We start from the raw sequence: 17650 nt of genomic DNA on the forward strand, positions 1-17650 counted from the left end.
GATACCGGAGACACGCGAATGCGTTTTCTTCAAACCCGCTTAAACCCGCATGTTCGAAAAGCTCCGAACCGTTTTTTGAACCGTTTTCCTTTTCGTTCCGGATTTGAACTTTAAATAAAACCGAAAAGCGTAAACTACAAACCGAATCGTGCGCGAAAACATTTTGGTTCGACGATGATTCCAAGACCTTCGGTAGCGGTAGCTTTTATAAAAGAGCGCAAAGAAATTAGGAACGATGTAGTGAAAAGGAAAAGTACTGACCCACAAAAATACGTATTTAATCCTAGAATTTCTGTCCATCGCTCTTGCGCTGCTTCGCCGAAATTTGTGTGGCAGAGAAAGAAAGCGACGCGCAGCTGACAACTATACAATTTCGAAGCACACTCTTCTGGCCAGAGTTGACTTAGTCGAGGATCAAAAACTTTTCAATTTCTTATAGTTGCGTTCATTTCCGTGGAGTGCTTCTTTAATGTAATTAAGGAATATTCCGCAGTGGGCTAGTTATTCGGCTTTTTTCCCATCATTAACGCTACGAGTCTTTCTGCCCACCATGAGTGTTCCGCAGCTTTGTGGAGCTAGCTAAGGGAGGAAGTCTAGAGAATGACTCGACAAAACATTCCAGACGGTGTCTGCACATTCACTGTACAAACTCGGAAGGGCATGCCTATCCTCGCTTACATTCAGTGCTTAGAGTTCCGCCTGCGCTTTCACATTTTCCATTACTAAAGCACTTGGCATGGCTACGGTCCGGCATAAGATCTTCGCGCATACCGAACGCAATAGGAGCTTGCTGGTTTTGTACATTTCAAGGAAACCAAGAAATGTTCACAAACTATTCAAATCACCGAACGATTAATACTGTTAGCGGAACGAGACAATGCGCAGCACTCCTGCTACCTGCTGAGCACGCGTGTTCACACCGCACCGCATACATCAAGAATTCACCAGCATTCTCTGTCTGTGTACGTACTTCACTTTATTAACAAAAAGTTAACACAAGCAAAACACAAAGTTAACCCACACAATACACCAGGGTACAGCAACGCCGAGGTGCGAGGGCCACTAGCAGACACCTAAGTCAAGGATTAGGGTCATTTCTCTCTCTTTTTTTTACTTTACCCGCATGCTTTTTATCAACAGGCCCGTATGGATGTCCCCGAGTGACCCACTGCCACCAATTCACCGGCCAGATGGTACACAGACCACCGCAACCGCTGCCATTCAACCAGTAACGCAGGCTCCAGAGAAGACCGCGAAACAGGACGTCAACCAGAAGCCGGAGGTTCCCACGGTGTGTTCATCGCCACGAGTGGTTATCCCATGTGGCTGATATCACGAGATGCCGTAAATAAGTTACATGTTCATGGCGGATTCAGTAAACTAAAAACGCGCGCAGGTCCAGCACAATGTTGGAATCGAAATGACGCGACGCCTGTTTGAGTTACAGCAACGTAGCAGAAGTAGTCGATGACACGGGCACGGCCTCGTTGCCTGTAGCTGTTAGCTGTCTACGTCACGAGGACGTAGGTGACGTCGGATGCTTGTCGATGGAATAATGCTGATGTGAGGTACATGGCGCAGAGAAGAACGACACATATCCAACTACATGTAAGGCTTCACATCCCGTGCGTCACGGCGGTACATTCGTTCTGGGGAATAACCCAAGAATGGGCGTATACCCAGCGGCAAACATCCATTTGCACATACCCAGATGCCCCAGTTGTCTTCTAGACCAAACAGCAGCGATCAGCAAATTGCCTATTCGGGCACATGCCGAGCGGCCCAAGTTTTCTATTCGTCAAGACAGGATCCAGCATCAGCAACAGCTAGAAGGTCGAATGAGGAGGCAAGGAAAGATTTGCTTAAGAGAATCTGAAATGTATCAAGCCAGGAACATTGCAGTGATGATACAATCATATAGAGGGATCGCAGTGGCCGGAACTTTGCATCCAACACTGCAGTTCAAAACATTTGTGCAATCGGTAGCACACCTTCATGAAGCATGGGTTGGCGGTGCGGAAAGGCAAGCCTTTTATGACGTCACACCTCGTACGTGGGTCCTAATAAAGCAGTCATGTTTCTAAACAAGATTCTAAACTTAGCCTGCACGCTCGCAGTACAGAAGTCTTAACTTCGTGTAGCATTTTTGTCTGGATAGTTGAAGCCTTGCAGACTCATCAAATAATAGCTTTGTAAGCCCCTATTGCCCAGTGATGCATGGGACACGCTGTGATGGAATTTAGGGGTATTTAGCTATTGCCCCCATTCCTCTGAACTTGTTCAGCTTTTTTATAAGTGTATATTCATGCAATTAGTATGTTTTGGGAACTTCACCCAGTTTGCGGTATGTATCTAACCTCGTTCACCATACCTAGTGACCCAAGTTGTCTACTATAGCTTGGGCCTGTAGGTATGTTCTGGCTGCTGTCTTGCCGATCAGACAACGTGGGCCACTGCGCGCATGTGTCCGAATATACAAGTTTATGCAGGCTGCCGCTTGGCGTGGTTTTTGCCTATCGTCCACAATTCTCTGAATTCGATTTAGCCTCTTTAGTTGTATATTAATGCGGTTAATCACTACTGGGAGCAGTTTGCGGTATGTATGGATGACAACTCGGTACGTGCCCGTGCAGACAACTTGCTGCTGGTTACTGTCTGGTCTACTAAATTGAACAACAAATAAAATGACGAATCTCTTTAATTAGCTGCCTGGATTTTCACTTGCATCCCGCTCCCACCAACTGGTACCCAATCACGCCTCGCGTCCACTAACACTCTCTCTCTCTGCCCTGTAGGGTGCCTGTGAATGTATACGCCCCCAAGCGATAGCGCCTAGGTATGGCAGTACGTAATAGCATTCCATTGCTTCGGCGCTTAGGCGCGCTTCCATACTTCTGCAGCTCGGGGCAGTTGGCGACGAATACCCGACCGCTGAGAAAGTGGCCGACCCCTCTGCTGTCCAGCCAGGCAACCCGACGGGCGCTCCCTCAGGCCCCCCATCGGGTGCGTCGTCGGTGGGTCCCGAAAGACGGGTCTCTGCTGGCGGCGACGGCACGCCAAAACCCGTGGTTACCACCACTGGCGGAGCTCCGCCGAACCCAGCTGCACCTCCGGTAAACTATAACAACAAATCAACGGTATACAGGCACGTGCATATTTCGCTTAAAATCTAAGCGGTGAATTTTTTGCGCATACAGCTGCTTTGTTATTGCTCAAATTTCGCGGGAAGATCTTATTTTGTGGTCCTGTTCGTTCAATGTAACACTCGTTCAATGTAGCACTGTGACACACAAGGCCGCGCTTTTCCGTACTGCAGACAAAGGAAGCGGTGTAGCCGCCATGTTTTAAACATCGCATACCGCGAGGGGTGCCGACGAAGGCAAATTAAAGGTTTTCTCTTAACAAATCAGCCAAGTAACTGTGCCAAGTGTTACACTGAACGATCTGGACAATAAAATGCGACATTTCTGCGAAATTTGAGCGAAGAACGGAGCAGCGGTAAGCGCAAAATTATTTTGATAACATTTTCGGCGAGATATGCACGTTCCTGCGCACGATACATGCGGTCCTTCAATGGAGGCCTGCAGGGGATTCGCGTAGAGGGTGAATTTACAGTACATGTTTCAATTGCACTCAGCCTTCGAAATCGGCTGTTCGTCCGACCACCGGTAAAGTGGAACCTCAACCGACCAGCGGTAAAGCGGAACCTCAACCGACCAGCGCTAAAGCGGAACCTCAACCGACCAGCGCTAAAGCGGAACCTCAACCGACCACCGATAAAGGGAAATCTCAACCGACCACCGGTAAAAGGAAATCTCAACCGACTACCGGTAAAGTAGAATCTCAACCGACCAGCGGTAAAGTGGAACTTCAACCGATCAATGATAAAGCAGAATCTCAACCGACCAATGATAAAGCAGAATCTCAACCGGCCAATGATAAAGCAGAATCTCAACAGACCAATGGTAAAGCGGAACCTCAACCGGCCAATGATAAAGCAGAATCTCAACAGACCAATGGTAAAGCGGAACCTCAACCCGGCGGAGAGCAGCCGGCAGCTGCCTCTGAAACCGGAGGCAGCGTCGTCGCCGGCCTCCAGCAGGGGCAACAGGTGCCGGCGAAGGAAGCTGTCAAGGTCCCGCCGACCACCGGAGCCGCGGTGGTAAGTGTTCCCTTATTCCAAATTTGCCGGATAATGAGAAGGCTAGAGACCCTTCGATGGGGGACGGCATTGTGCTATACGGTGAAACTGTCTCTAATTTATTTATTTAGAGTAAAATCCGCGTAAACGGAACTCGAAGGGACAGAATAAATGGCTCCGTTTATCCGAAGTCTCGTTTAAACGAAGGAAAGAAAATCAAGAACAATCGTTTCATCTGAAATGATGGGGTGTTTTAATTTTACTGCGGTGAACAAACCGACGTTATTGCGCTCTTCAAATATCATCGCTCGCGCGAAAGTCATTATTGCCCGTTTTAGATGCAACCTCTGCGGCCTTCTTTATCAAAATTGGGCAAGACTGGCAAGAAAATTGGCGCTTCGCGGACGCTTGAACCACAAGAACAGTATACCGTCTGACTTTCTTCGTGTTGAGATGTACGTATCTGCATCCAATCCTTAACGAAAGTTGCCGTGCCTGTATCTTGCATACGCTTTCATTATCCACGTATATACAGGAGGACTTGCAGAATCTGAAACTTAGCCCTGGCTTCTCGTATTTCATGCAGGATGTTCGTTCTTGAAGCCAGTGTTAACGTTTTGTGATCTCGCTTTTTGACTGGCACCATCTCGGGGAACGGAACGTGAAAACTAAGCAATGTGAACGCCACATAGCCGCGTTAATGCCACGACACCGCAACTGCGTGATTGATTGGATTTCATGGTTGTCGGACCGTTCTTGTTTTGTATGCGGTATATAACGACTCATGCAGTACGTGGTAATTTTGGCTCTAGTTGCGTTTAACCGAAGTTAACCGTTTAAGCGAAGTTCATTAACATTATGCCTATGGGGCAGCCAACCAAATTTGGTACCGTCATTCCGTTTGTCCTGCATTTCCGTTTAAGCGAGTTTCATTTATTGGAGAGCACTGCATGCATGCATTCATTCATGCATTCACGACATGAAGTGGTACAAAAAAAGTGGGAAAAACATTGAAAAAAAAGTGTATGTATATAATATACATACACTTTTTACACAATTCATATTATTGTGACTATATTCATACACAATTCATATATTGTGACTATATTTATATATTATCACGTATACGTAGGCATACTGAAGGCATGAACGGTTAATTCAATTACAGAAAGGAGCAGAAGAGTTCGAAAACGTTATATGCGTCTTTCCATGATGCCCTGGCAAAACTATGGATCGTTCACCGAGTTTATATCCGGAATCAATAGAAGGCGTGTTATGAGTAATGCGCCGGCAAACTATTAATTGTGTGCCCTAATTGAGAGCTAAATCGACATCGTTAAACCCTCGTTTGCCTTTTTTCGTTCTACCAACCCACTGGACTGAAAGAGGAAAATATAGAACATCTATTTTGCCTAATTCCCGAACCTTGTCTCTGGGCGCCCCTTAATTGTCCCACCACAGCTTTGGTGAAATAGTCGAGCGCGCACCGCACCTGTGGGAGGCAGACGAGTGCTGCCGCCGGGTGTACCTACTAGTAAAATATATACAAGGGCGCTCCCGGCCAGAGCCGCTCGGCAACTACGGGAGTTCCAGGCATTTGAAGGACACCCACCAATTGGGAAGTTGGCGGCATGGCACCGCCAGACTCCTTTTTTTCCGCCATTAGCCCTCAAAATGGATTGGGCGGGGCCCGAGCCATTTTGACCTATCACGCAGGGATAATGGCGGATTAGTAATAAAAACAAATCGGAATAGTTTTGCGTTATACCGGCCCAGGTCTACGGTTCTTTCGAGATGGAAGGGCGCAGTGAGTAATCAAATGAACTCGGTCGGCACTGAAGAATTCTGAGTTACTCATAGGGTTCGACATCTCGATGATGATTATGATACAGTTTATAAAAAAAACTGGTGTGGTTTAGCTTTGGTAAACCCTGGTTGATAGCGAAAGCTTCACTGCCCTGGCTAGGCCCATTGTCGAGCTGTGGCCGAGGTGTGGTTTCGCAATGATATACAGACACGTTTGCAATGAATACAGTGTTTATTCATTTTTATGCCTGTGAAGACACTGCTGTGATCAGTAAAGTAGTCAGACTTGGTTGCAGCTCGCCGCCGGGCCCAACTCTACTCAGGCAACCGCGGCAATGTCTCCTTTTAGGGCTCCGTAAAGGCCTAAATACGTATAGTCCGGCGTAGCGTGAACACGCGCACACGTTGTGTCACGTTGGCGAGAACAACAGCGGCTATAGTTCGACCGATGGTTCGACGTACTGGCGCCGCCAACGTAACCGGACGCGCGGCCAATGCGCTCCGACGCGCCCCGCGTCTGATGACGCTCGCCCGCGTGCCGATACGTCGGACTACAAACGCGCCTTAATGCTCTCTTGCGGTTTGACCTCTAGCTCTCAAGTTGAAAACTGTTGAGTCGCCGACGGCTGCCCGAGGTAGCGTAATGAAGCCTTCGCTTCAAAAGTAAGAGCATAGCCGTTGTCCGAGAGGGTCCCTCAGTCCAAGGTCCCGCCGGGCAAGCCTTTCATCGCTTCAGCGATGAAGATTGCCAGGTACCGCTGAGCCAGCAGTGATGCTGCGAGAGTCAACCAAGCAGCCGTAGGGGTAGGGGATAGTTGGTGGATGTTGGGGAGGGGAGGGCAAGACCACGGTATGTGAGATCCATTGGGATGACCGCCGCACCAGTGACATCGCGGAGGTGGCTCTTCCACGAATGCGTGAAGGTGATGCAGACGTGTGGGAGAAAGAAGAGAGCCCGTCTGGACTTGTCGGATGAGGACGCCGTGTGCGCGAGATAGACCGAGTTGTGAAGGCGGAAACGCGCGGTAGGCAAGTCGATAGGGCTGGGGGAAAATGGGAGGAGGTCGGGAATCGTGTGAGCTTGGCCCGGGCAAGTCGGAAGCCTGGCGAAGAGCGTCACAGGCGAATCGATAAGCCCGTTCCTTCCCCGACAGTCCGGCGTGGCCAGGTACCCACACGATCTCAACTGGTGTACTAAGACTACCTTGGCGAATGTGTGCCAAAGGGGAAGGAAGTTCCCCGCGTGATAAGGAACGACAGGCGGCCATGGAGTCTGTGAAAATGATGGGCAGGTGCGGGGTGACGGGGGGAAGACAGCGGCAAGCAGCTACTATCGCATGTAGTTCAGTAAGTGTGGGATCTGTAACTGAGAGGACTTCTCTATGGAGAATAGCATAGCTGCCCGAAAGAACCACTATGGCAGAGCTGAGTGAGGAGACACTAGCGTCCGTGTAATAGAAATGACGGTTTGGATGAGTGTGGATCTCAAAGAACAGTCGTACTCTGGGAGACACTGTATATTTTGCTACAGTCGGTAGGTTTTAACATTATCTTTCAAATGCGGCGAACTTCATATTTCCGTAGTGTGAATGCCGGGAAAAACGATTGGGCTTCCGTAATAACGAATTCGTCGTTCGTAGCCAGAACAGAGCATTTGCAAGCGAGAAAATTACAACAATAATAAATCAGAGCAGCGTCATCTGTTGTTCACTGCGGTACCTCTCATATGACGTCGGCAATGGCTGATTCACAGCGTGCGGCGTAGAGGGAGATCACGTGGAGAATACGTCAACTCGCTCGACCTTGGCGCGGGCGGTTCCAAGTGAGGAGAGCAGCAGCAGTAACGCGTCGTTTTCGATGTTCCTTTACCTTCGCACGTGTCCTTAGCACTGTTCCCACCCGAATAGGAGCAACCACCTAGCAGCAGCAAGACCAATTCGGCGGCAATTTTGAATGATTTATTTATTTATTTATTTATTTATTTATTTATTTATTTATTTATTTATTTATTTATTTATTTATTTACTTAATGACGTTTATTTCTCGTCCGAGCGAGGGGAAATGGACTGCGTAACAAATTGATATGTTGGCACGCAGGAAACGATAATAAACTTCTATACAAATATTCTGTCGATCTAGCTCCACTTATTTTTTTTTCTTGAGTGTACTTTAACAAATACGGCTTTTGGGGCTTTTCAGAGTTTATCGTATACTGGAATATTGCTTGTTCGCCCCATAATGAGGGCGTGCACTTGTATTTCTTGCGGTTTCGTAGCGTCTCATGCCCGAACTCTCGGTTGGCGTCATCTTGGCGTTGCACTGCGCACTGACGTCGCTGTCGGTGACCGCCGGCGTGGTGGTCTACGACTACGTCATGGACGAGGACCCGGACCGTTCCTCGTACGCAACTTTCACGGTGGTCTCGTACGGCGCGGGTGACATGGTCGGACGCCTCGGCTACCAGACCTTGCTCAGCACCGGAGAACATCGAAAAGTAATCACGCGAAATACCACAAGTGCGCTTGCCCTCACGTGTCTCGTTTGGCCCACGCACGATGGCGGACGTATAGTGAAGGGATCGACGAAAATTCGGCTGTTCAGATAACGCGATGATGGAGAAGTTGCGGTCACCGACCACGTCAAGGTGAAGAAAAAAAAAACACCACAGATTTTCGAAGCCTTTGCGGGGTTCCTCGGCCACACCAAGGCAGACAAGAGTTGCTTTTGACTAGACAAATGTTCGCCGAACCCTTGACTACATCCTCCTAGCAGAAATAACCACGGACAAGACGTCGTAACCAAGATTAGGCGAGAACGGCTCTTGTCTTATTTTCACCAAGGAAGCCGTACGGGCTCCAAAACGCGCCTTTGTGTTTTTCACATTGACTTGGTCAGTGACCGCGACTTCATCATGATGGCGGTATCGCCCTAAGAAGTGGAAATAAAGCAGCAGCGCACGAGCGCGTGGTGACGCGTGGTGCAGCGTGGTGACGTTGAATGCTCCCCACCGTCTCTTTGCAAATGCAAATGCCAGCATTGCAAATACCGCCAGGAACACAGGACTTGTTGCTTCCGAGCTTTAACACTTAATTAAGAACAACGTCAAGTGATACAGAGAGGTCACTAATTGTTGAAACTATATCATCGAAAAGGACGGAGTTCGAGGCTACGTTCAGTAAAAACGGTCTGAAAAGATGAGTTAAAGGCAGATAAGATCTTATCGGAGTTACTAGTAGACTCCTCATTAATTACAGAAGTGGAATTATCAGTCCCACATGGTAAGATGGATTGCCAGAATTTTTTGGATTGCTTTTAGGAAGCTGAGGCAATGTTACTCTAAAATAGAAGTCTTTCGCCGATTTAAGTTAAGCCCGAAGTCCCTCCTTCACTTGGTTAAACATTGCAGCTTTAGCGGGATCGCCACTCAGCTTTGAGCGCCGTAGTCTATTGACGCGTCGTGACACGTGTGAAATATCTCTCGTCATCCATGGCTTAGATAAGTTGCTTCTTTTCTCTTGGTTTTAACAGGGACAAAACGAGGAATGCATGGGAGAATAAGGTTCTCGAAAAGAGAAACTAATTCATTAACATCATTGCCAGCATTCATTTTCTCAAGATGATCGAAATTTCCACTCAGAGTATCAATAATGGAGGCATCATCCACACGATCGAAGTTTGAAATAAAGGGGTGCAAAATGTGGCTTTTTTTTTTTTTTTTTTTTTTTTTTACTGGGAGTGAAATACAAACTGAAACTGCATTACGATCCGAAATACCTTCAGTGACTTCGCATTCGAAACTACCATCGACGAGGCGTTGGCTGAGAAAGACTAGATTTAGAAGCGCTTCACCTCTGGTGCACGCGTGTCTTCAATCTCTGGTGCCCGCGTGTCTTCCAGAGAGTACTACACTATTTGCGTCGCGCATGGAATTTGATCACACGAGATTCGGTGACTACATACAAGTGATAGAACCAACGATGTCATTCCAATCAGTTCCAATCATGCAGGCGCGTCTTGCGCTGAACAATAATTTCAAGTTGTTAGTGGGGAAAATGCAGTGGTAGCATCCCATAAATTCTTACGGATGATACGGACGCGATTCGAAAAATCTTCTCCGAGGGTGTAGCAAGTATCTTTGAGCTTGCGTGAATTACTGAGAACCTGTATTTTCTGAATTAAATTCAGCAACTTAATGATCACATGACGTGCATTAGTTCCGCGAGTGACACCAATTCCGTAAAATCTTTCAATGCGTGGGCACTGCATTTTAAGCACATCCGAGAACCACAGAGAGACCCTCGAAAGCAGGGCTACGTTGTCTTCCTCTTGTACTTCAGGTAATCCATGCAAGATGACGTTATTTCTACGCGATCGATTTTCGAAATCATCAACGCTCAAAACACGCTTATTAATTGTGTCAGTAAAGCTATTCTAAAGCTGCTTATCCTTGACATTTATACTTGAGACGGTAGCGTTAACTCTGTCAGCCAAAGAACGCATTTCATTTCGTATTTGCGCAGTTATCTATTGACGGAGCAGATTCAAGGGCATTCACACGAGATTCCAGTGCTTCTAAACGTGAATCAACCGACTGTTGGAGTAACTTAATATCAGAAGACATTTCTTCCCAACCGTGCAGCAAGCAGTCTTGCAAACATATCGGCAGTTGAAAGTTTGTCGCTACCTATACAGCGAAATCACGGCTATGTCAGCTGGTATACCCCCCAGGTAAACGGGAATTACGTCACGAGCCGCCAGTTTCTCCTCTGGTGCTTGGTAGGCCATGCTTCTGATAGGCCATGCTTCTGAGAAAAAAAAATGTCGAAGTTTCGCCCGAAAGGCGAAGCATCAATTGCGATAGCAAATTGGTAGAGAGCTATTCGGAGTAGGGATAGTAGAGAAGTTTTATCGGCCGCATAAACTTGGACACATTCGCTTTCTAACTGAATTGACAAGCGTGGCGTCATCGCGCACAAGCAAACATGAATAGATCACACTGAATGACCGCAGACAACGACTGTCAAAACGCTGGCGCGGCCGCTGCAGCGGGCGAAGAATCGTGCGGTCTATCGCTTCAACGGAAACTGAGCGGCGAATGGACAGCGCATAAAGGTCAGAGCTCGACTGGTGCGCGCGCTCGCTCGCTTCTTAAGAAGCGCGTGCGCGCGCCAGTCAAGCCCGGCCGTGGTGGATATAAAGAGACGGTGCGGGCGATGGCCACCACAGCCAGTGCAAGTGTATTTGTTGGCACAGTAGAAGCTGCTTTTACTCGCGCATACGGCGCGCGGCGACGATTTTATCGCCCTTGGAATCTATACGGAACCTCACGGCGACGGCGACGCCGACGGCAGAAATCCCGTTGAAGTGTCCATATAATTGCTATCGCAATAAAAAATGAAAAACAAAATAAGCCTGTTATGGCAACGATTTTGCTGATTCGCGAGGGGGAGACGGCCATCCCGCTTGTCTGCAATGCGCTCGACGAGTATGCGATTTTCTCGGCAGGTGCAAGAGGAAACTAGCACCAGTTCCGTTTGCTCCTACAGTCTGCATTATTTTAACAGCTGTCATTTTCAGCCTCTTTTTTTTTGTAATGACCATTTTCCTTTGCGTGTGTGGTTCATGTATTGAATAAACGCCAGCAGCGCATCTGTGTTTGCTAATATTTAACCCTATTCCGTTATGATACGCGAGCCAGCATGCCATAGCGCCTGGCTACTGCCTTTCGGTAGGACAATAACAGGCAGTGAAATGTGCTTTATACTTGTAGCACGACCTCCCCTTGGAGGCTGCAGCTGCAATACAGTCATATTTGTAAGCACGTGCCTACCAGACCTTGCCCCCAAGGGCTTTGTGAGGTGCTAGTGCTGCTGTCACCTCCACGACATGCTAAGTATTCTTCAGCGCACATATTTTACTCTCATAGCGCACATCACAAATCGTTGCGATCATTTTGGTTTATTTATATCCTCAGTATTTTACAGTGATTCATTTTAGGCCCCTTTACAGCCACATTTATCCACCATTCTTAACTCATTACATGATTTATTAACACACCGTTCGTTATTCATCACTACGTGCATGGCGCTTCTTTGGCCATATCTGGCCCTTGCGCCAATAAAAACTACACATCAATCAATTATTTTGCAATTTTAGTAGCAACTTTTGTACAGCAAGACATACAATACACAAAAGAAAATTGCATATCTGAGTATCTGGCGCCTACAGTATAAAGTGCACATTCTATAGGCGCATACACATGAACCTTCCTATAATTTCTTAATAGCAAAAGTCGTGTTTTTTTTTATTATTTTGCATGAGACAATCCAACCAACGAAAATCGTTTGTCGCAACAGTTCGCTGTGATCACTCATACAAAAAAAAGTTAAGCGAGACTGGTTGAACGGCTGCCTTTTGAACGGCTGAAGACAGCACATTTCGCATACCCAAAAACAGAGGCGAAGCTGTCCGTGCTGGAGCTGTGGTCTGGAAAAAAAAATGGAAGTAACACGTTTTACGCTTACACACAACGCAATTGCAGGACCACATTTCAGCACTCTTTACGCAAAACAGTGCTTTCAATTCATGTACGTCAACTCTTATATTTTGTTGTGGGATTTATGCTAAAAATATGGCACAAAAGTTTTACGACCCAAATTCTTATTTTAACTGCTACTATATTTAAGTAACATGTTTGGTAATGCTGCTTTCTCAGCAGCTGTCTGAAAACACTGATAAATTTCTCTGAGCTAAGCTATCTTCATCCCTGAATTTATTATTCACTTGTCAATAAGGCACTGGCGGATTAGTCTGTTAAACCTTTTTGAATACTCCTTGTCTATTCCTAGTCCTGCAGAATGTCTATTACTGGAAGACGATCTTCTAAAAGTTGTAAGCCACCGGTCAATGGTCTATGAGCATTTCCTACTCTAGAAGAATTTGATTTGCACAGGGAGATCAATACTTCGCGGGAACACCGAAGCGCGTGGTTCGCGAAGCGCCGACGTAAGCACCTTCGTACGCTTTGCGCGCCAGCGCGACTTGACGCGAAGGTAAATTCGCTCGTTCTGAACAAAATCTGCGCGCCTGCTTAGTTCTCCGTTAACAACCGCGAATATCGCACATCCCAGATGAACATGTGATAAAGATGAACAGACAACCACGCGATCTTGGTTTCCTTTTTTTTTTTTTTTGCGACACAACATTTCGCTGCGTAACGTAAAATGCACCCGGCGCCGTAGCAGCCAACGCGAAGAAAACAGCGCTTGGAGTGCTTTCTGCACTAGCGCAGCTCTCCTTCAATCGGTTTCCGCACCTTGTGAAGCTCTAGGCGACTAGCAATGTCTAACCAAGAACAGGCAAGCACAATGTTCTCTAGCTTAACCCCCTGGTCCGTACAACAAGCATTCAAGCATCTTCAGCAAATAAAAATTATCCGTTTTTTTTTTATTACATAGGGCGAGCAGCAGTCGCCGAGCTATAACGAAACGCAATTTCCGTCAGCGGGTCAGCTAGCACTCACTAGTCTCACGAGCTGCTGTCGATAGGTCTATAGGTAGCTTCGACGTATTTACACACCACAGAGAAATTTACCGCGTACGGAATACCCTTCCTATCGTCTTACAGCCGTTTCGATAAGGTTAGCAGCTATTCGCTACATAACTGGTTAAAAAGCCTGCTTACCTTTCATTCTCTCGGAGGCGGAAAAAGGTGTCCAGCTGTCCCTTCCCGTGTTGGCCCACCATAGAGCCGCGTAGAACGTCTTGTGGCTTTTCTTCTGTTATTCAAATATCGCTGGAGCACTGGCCGATACAGGAACAAAATGTTGCAGCGCACAGTAGAACGCAACGGCGTGCAGGGCCGCGATTTTGTAGCGATGACTTATTTTAGAATAGTCTTATCATCCACCGCTCACGGCCGGCTGATCCCGTTGATAACGCGAGCGGACCGTCGCTCTGACCACTGACAAAGCGCGATAAGCGCGAAAAGGCATTATTACTTTAAAGTCATCGCTACAAAATACCGGCCCAGAGGTGCAGAGACAGGCAGGAGCAGACGAACGGAATGGCAGCCGAAGCGATAAGAGCGAAAGCGCCGCCCGTTGGTGCAGCAAGTGAAGTGACTAAATAAAGATATAGCATGGCAAAAAAGAAAATAGAGAAAAGCACATTTTGTTTCTAAATATAATCGCATGATTTTGCTTTATTGCTCTGTAGGATGAAAAGATAGAGCCACATACGCAAAAGTTACTGAATTTTTCTTTGGATACCAATGTCGCGGCGCCGCTCTATTGCCGATACCGAAACTAGCCCTGCTGTCCACCCACTGGCGAAATCAATATTCGAAGTATTTGTTCCAGCGGTATCCGTTCGATCGGGGTTCAGGTTACTTCCAGGTCGAGCGCTATTAGCAGAATTGCGAGGTCCAGAGATTTTACTGAATATCCCCGCTTAAAAGCAGGCCGCTGAAGCAATTCAGTACGAGAGAACATAAGGAAAAACGATCGCGGGCGAGCAAACAGGCAACGGCTATCGGAACGAATCGAATAAGCATTTTTTAAAGTAACATACCTGCGTGAAAAGAAGAGGGTGCAGCATCGTGTATACGTTACTGCTGCCTTGCCCACTGAAGAAACAATGCACTGCCAGGCGCCCGACGTCACACGGCTGCGCTGTTCGGAGAACTTGAAGATCGTAGGTGACGTCACCAACGCGAACTTCAAGTCCAGTTTCGGTCAGCAAGGTTCCGGTAAACTGGTCGACGAGCGAGTCGAGATTACGAGTATCATGCACCGATGAAATAAGCATTCATTCGTTTGGACAACTGATCCGAAATGTGCGCGTGCACTGTGGTAGTCGAAGACGTGGCAGCGGACAGTGAAGAAAAAAAAATTCAATGCCATTCTACTCTGCGAAGGTGAATGACCAGCGAAGCTTTGTGTGTGGTGATTGGCAATTGCTCCGGTGAAACGTTCCAGGTTTGCGGGATCGGGACCACATGGAGAGTTCGCATTTCTTTTCGCCTCGCGGTGTTGGCGGGCAGCACGCTTACGCTTGGCGTCCGCGGTCGGCTCGTCGTCGGTGGTCTCCTTCCGCCGCCGCCGCCGCGTCCATTCCCTTTTCTGTTCACGTCGTCGTTCTTGGTAGACATGCTGTTCTTCTTCAGACCGTACAACACGCGGCCTACCCGTTTCGCAGTCAGACCAGAACTGAGGAAAGGAGCCTACGTAGAGCATGACGTCAGGATACAGAAGGCACTCGGATTGGTAGGCACTATAGCTCGAATAGGCGGGATGGCGCACACGTGTATGATGCGAACGTAGATATGGCCGACGCGGGTCAAAGTGTAGCATCTGTTCTTATCAGCTCAACATCTGATACGGGTTATATTTGGACCGAAGCCACTAAACTTATTTTTGCAAGTTGGCGGAGTGCTTGAAGCCTGCTTCACGTACGCCGCGGGTTGGTCCGGTATTACACTATCTTTGGGATCGGCACACGGTTTTTGGTCTGCGGACATCGATCCGTTGGCAACTATCCATATACAGCTTCGCTGTATAACGGATTCTTCACGGAATGCTCGCTCAGGACCGGATGACCAAGGAAGACAAGAAGCTGCGTGAAAAGAAGACGGTTCACCATCGCGCATAAGTTGCTGCTGCCTCGCCCACTGGCAAACAACACACATGCCACTTTGGAAGGAGCGACGTAGCGCCCTTTATAGTCATGTCTTCAAGAAGCACTGACATGACATTTTAATGCGAAAGCGTTCAGGGCCCCGTGACGCAGAAAATCCGGTGCCGGAGTGAGCCGCAGCCGGCGTTGTCCGTCAGAAAAAATCATCCCGAACCAGAACGACGCAGGCCTTCCACGTGGCGCATAGGCTGTTACTGAACTGATTGAATATCTCAAAGTAAAATGCGTCAGAAAATTCGTGAAGTCTGACTTACACGTAACCTACAGACAGTATAGCGTCGGATTGTAATTTGAATATACGAGAAAACAGAATTCTGTTACGCTAAAATACAAACAATCCCCTCTTTCCTTCCTTACGGGGATAGGAACCATTGATGAGTCACTGCTCGTAGCCTCTGCCTTACGGGGGTATGAGCCATTGCTCTGACCTGCACTGCCACCGGGATCGACCCACCATTGTTTTCCATCGGGCCCCGTGTCGCAGAAAATGCGGTGCCAGTGTCGGCATCAATAGGGCCCGATAATGCTATCGCGTTCCACTCTTAAAGGCGAAGCTTAAGCGTCCTCCAAGTTTTCCACATATTTTCTTTTTTGTTGCGTCAGTCCTGAACATAACAACCCCTGTAAAAAATACCGATTTACGATAAAGGTTTTTTTTTTCCTTTCCAAAAACCAGTTTTGATCTCTTTCCCATGAGGTGTCTGTGTCGTCACGTCATGACACTGAAGGTGCATGGTCAAGGACATCACGACGTTTCGGCACTCTCTCCGGCTGGCTCGGTTGTCTGACTAAAACCCCCTCCATTCACGCGCCACCGCCTCTTTTGCTAAGTGGCGCCAACCTTCATTGCGCGCCGCTGTTCCCTGATTCGTCGCTCACACCAGTTCCGCTTCCCCTATTTCCGCTTCCGGGGTTTCCGGTTCCTGAATTTTCCTTCGGTGCACGCTCGCCCTATAATATATTAGTGCACTGTACACTCGCACTTCGTACCTTTACGCAGCAAGAGCAAATGGTATAGTTACGTCGCTTCCACTCCGCACTAGAAATGGGACAACGTAAGTTCCGCTCGACGCCAGAAGCTGAAGGGAGGAGAGAGGGAGGAGCAGAGAGGAGGAGGTTAGGTCGGCAGTACTTGACCTGGTGGGCGGGAACACGTATCGAGGGGCTCTAATCTGATACACTGCGACTCATTGTGCCGGTCCGATGTATAGCGGAACAACAAACCATCGAGCGAGCCATCCGGCGCATACGAGATGAGAGAGAGTATAACTTGACGTGAAGGGCTAAATACCTGCCCCTAAAGCAAACGGCTGCGGCACTGAGGGTATGCCCCGACGACCGACGATGACACCAAAGCCCGGGGACGAAGCTAAAGAACGATTATCATATACCGGGGGCCCCGCGTAACTTGTGTCAAAAAAGTTTTAAAATGTGCGAGTACCGCGTAGCTGCACAGAACCGAGGCAATGTTGTTTGTCGTCGCTTGGAGCAAGTCAGACTGTGGTTTTGTATTTCGCCCGTCGACGTACTTACTGCGCCCCTTAGCGCAGCAGTTTTCTCATTTCGTGCCACCGCAACCGAAGCAGTAGGCAGCGTGTAAGCACTGCTGATGCATGTTGAAGCTGCACTCCGTAGGCGACGAGGCGTCACAAAAAGCTAATCCGACGCGAAAGACAAACCATGTCTCCACAACCGCTCTTATAGATGGTGGTCAAGAATTCATATTTTACGCGTTCATCGCGCATGTCACATGCGTTACAGGAAGTTGATCATGGACCCCGGCATAAAACACATTTTATGTAACACGTATTGAGCAACAGAACACTGGATCGGAATGTTTTTTTTTTTTTTTTTTTCAGAATGGTCGACAATTTCTCCTTACCTGCCGTGGTTGCTTAGTGGCTATGGTGTTGTGCTGCTAAGCATGAATGAGGTCGCGGGATCAAATCCCGGCCATGGCGGCCGCATTATCAAGGGCGCCAAATGCGAAAACACCCCCGTACTTAGA

The 17650-nt window shown here is 47.9% G+C and overlaps 1 non-coding gene across 1 annotated transcript; it reads left to right on the forward strand.

Moving 5' to 3' along the window:
- Positions 1 to 15269: 15269 nt before the first annotated feature.
- Positions 15270 to 15451, forward strand: LOC119434186 (U2 spliceosomal RNA). The gene has a single exon (XR_005188575.1). It is a non-coding gene; the product is annotated as a U2 spliceosomal RNA (small nuclear RNA).
- Positions 15452 to 17650: the final 2199 nt, after the last annotated feature.

This window comes from Dermacentor silvarum, chromosome 11 (assembly GCF_013339745.2).
Source record: "Dermacentor silvarum isolate Dsil-2018 chromosome 11, BIME_Dsil_1.4, whole genome shotgun sequence".
In the NCBI taxonomy this organism is placed as follows: Eukaryota; Metazoa; Arthropoda; class Arachnida; order Ixodida; family Ixodidae; genus Dermacentor; species Dermacentor silvarum.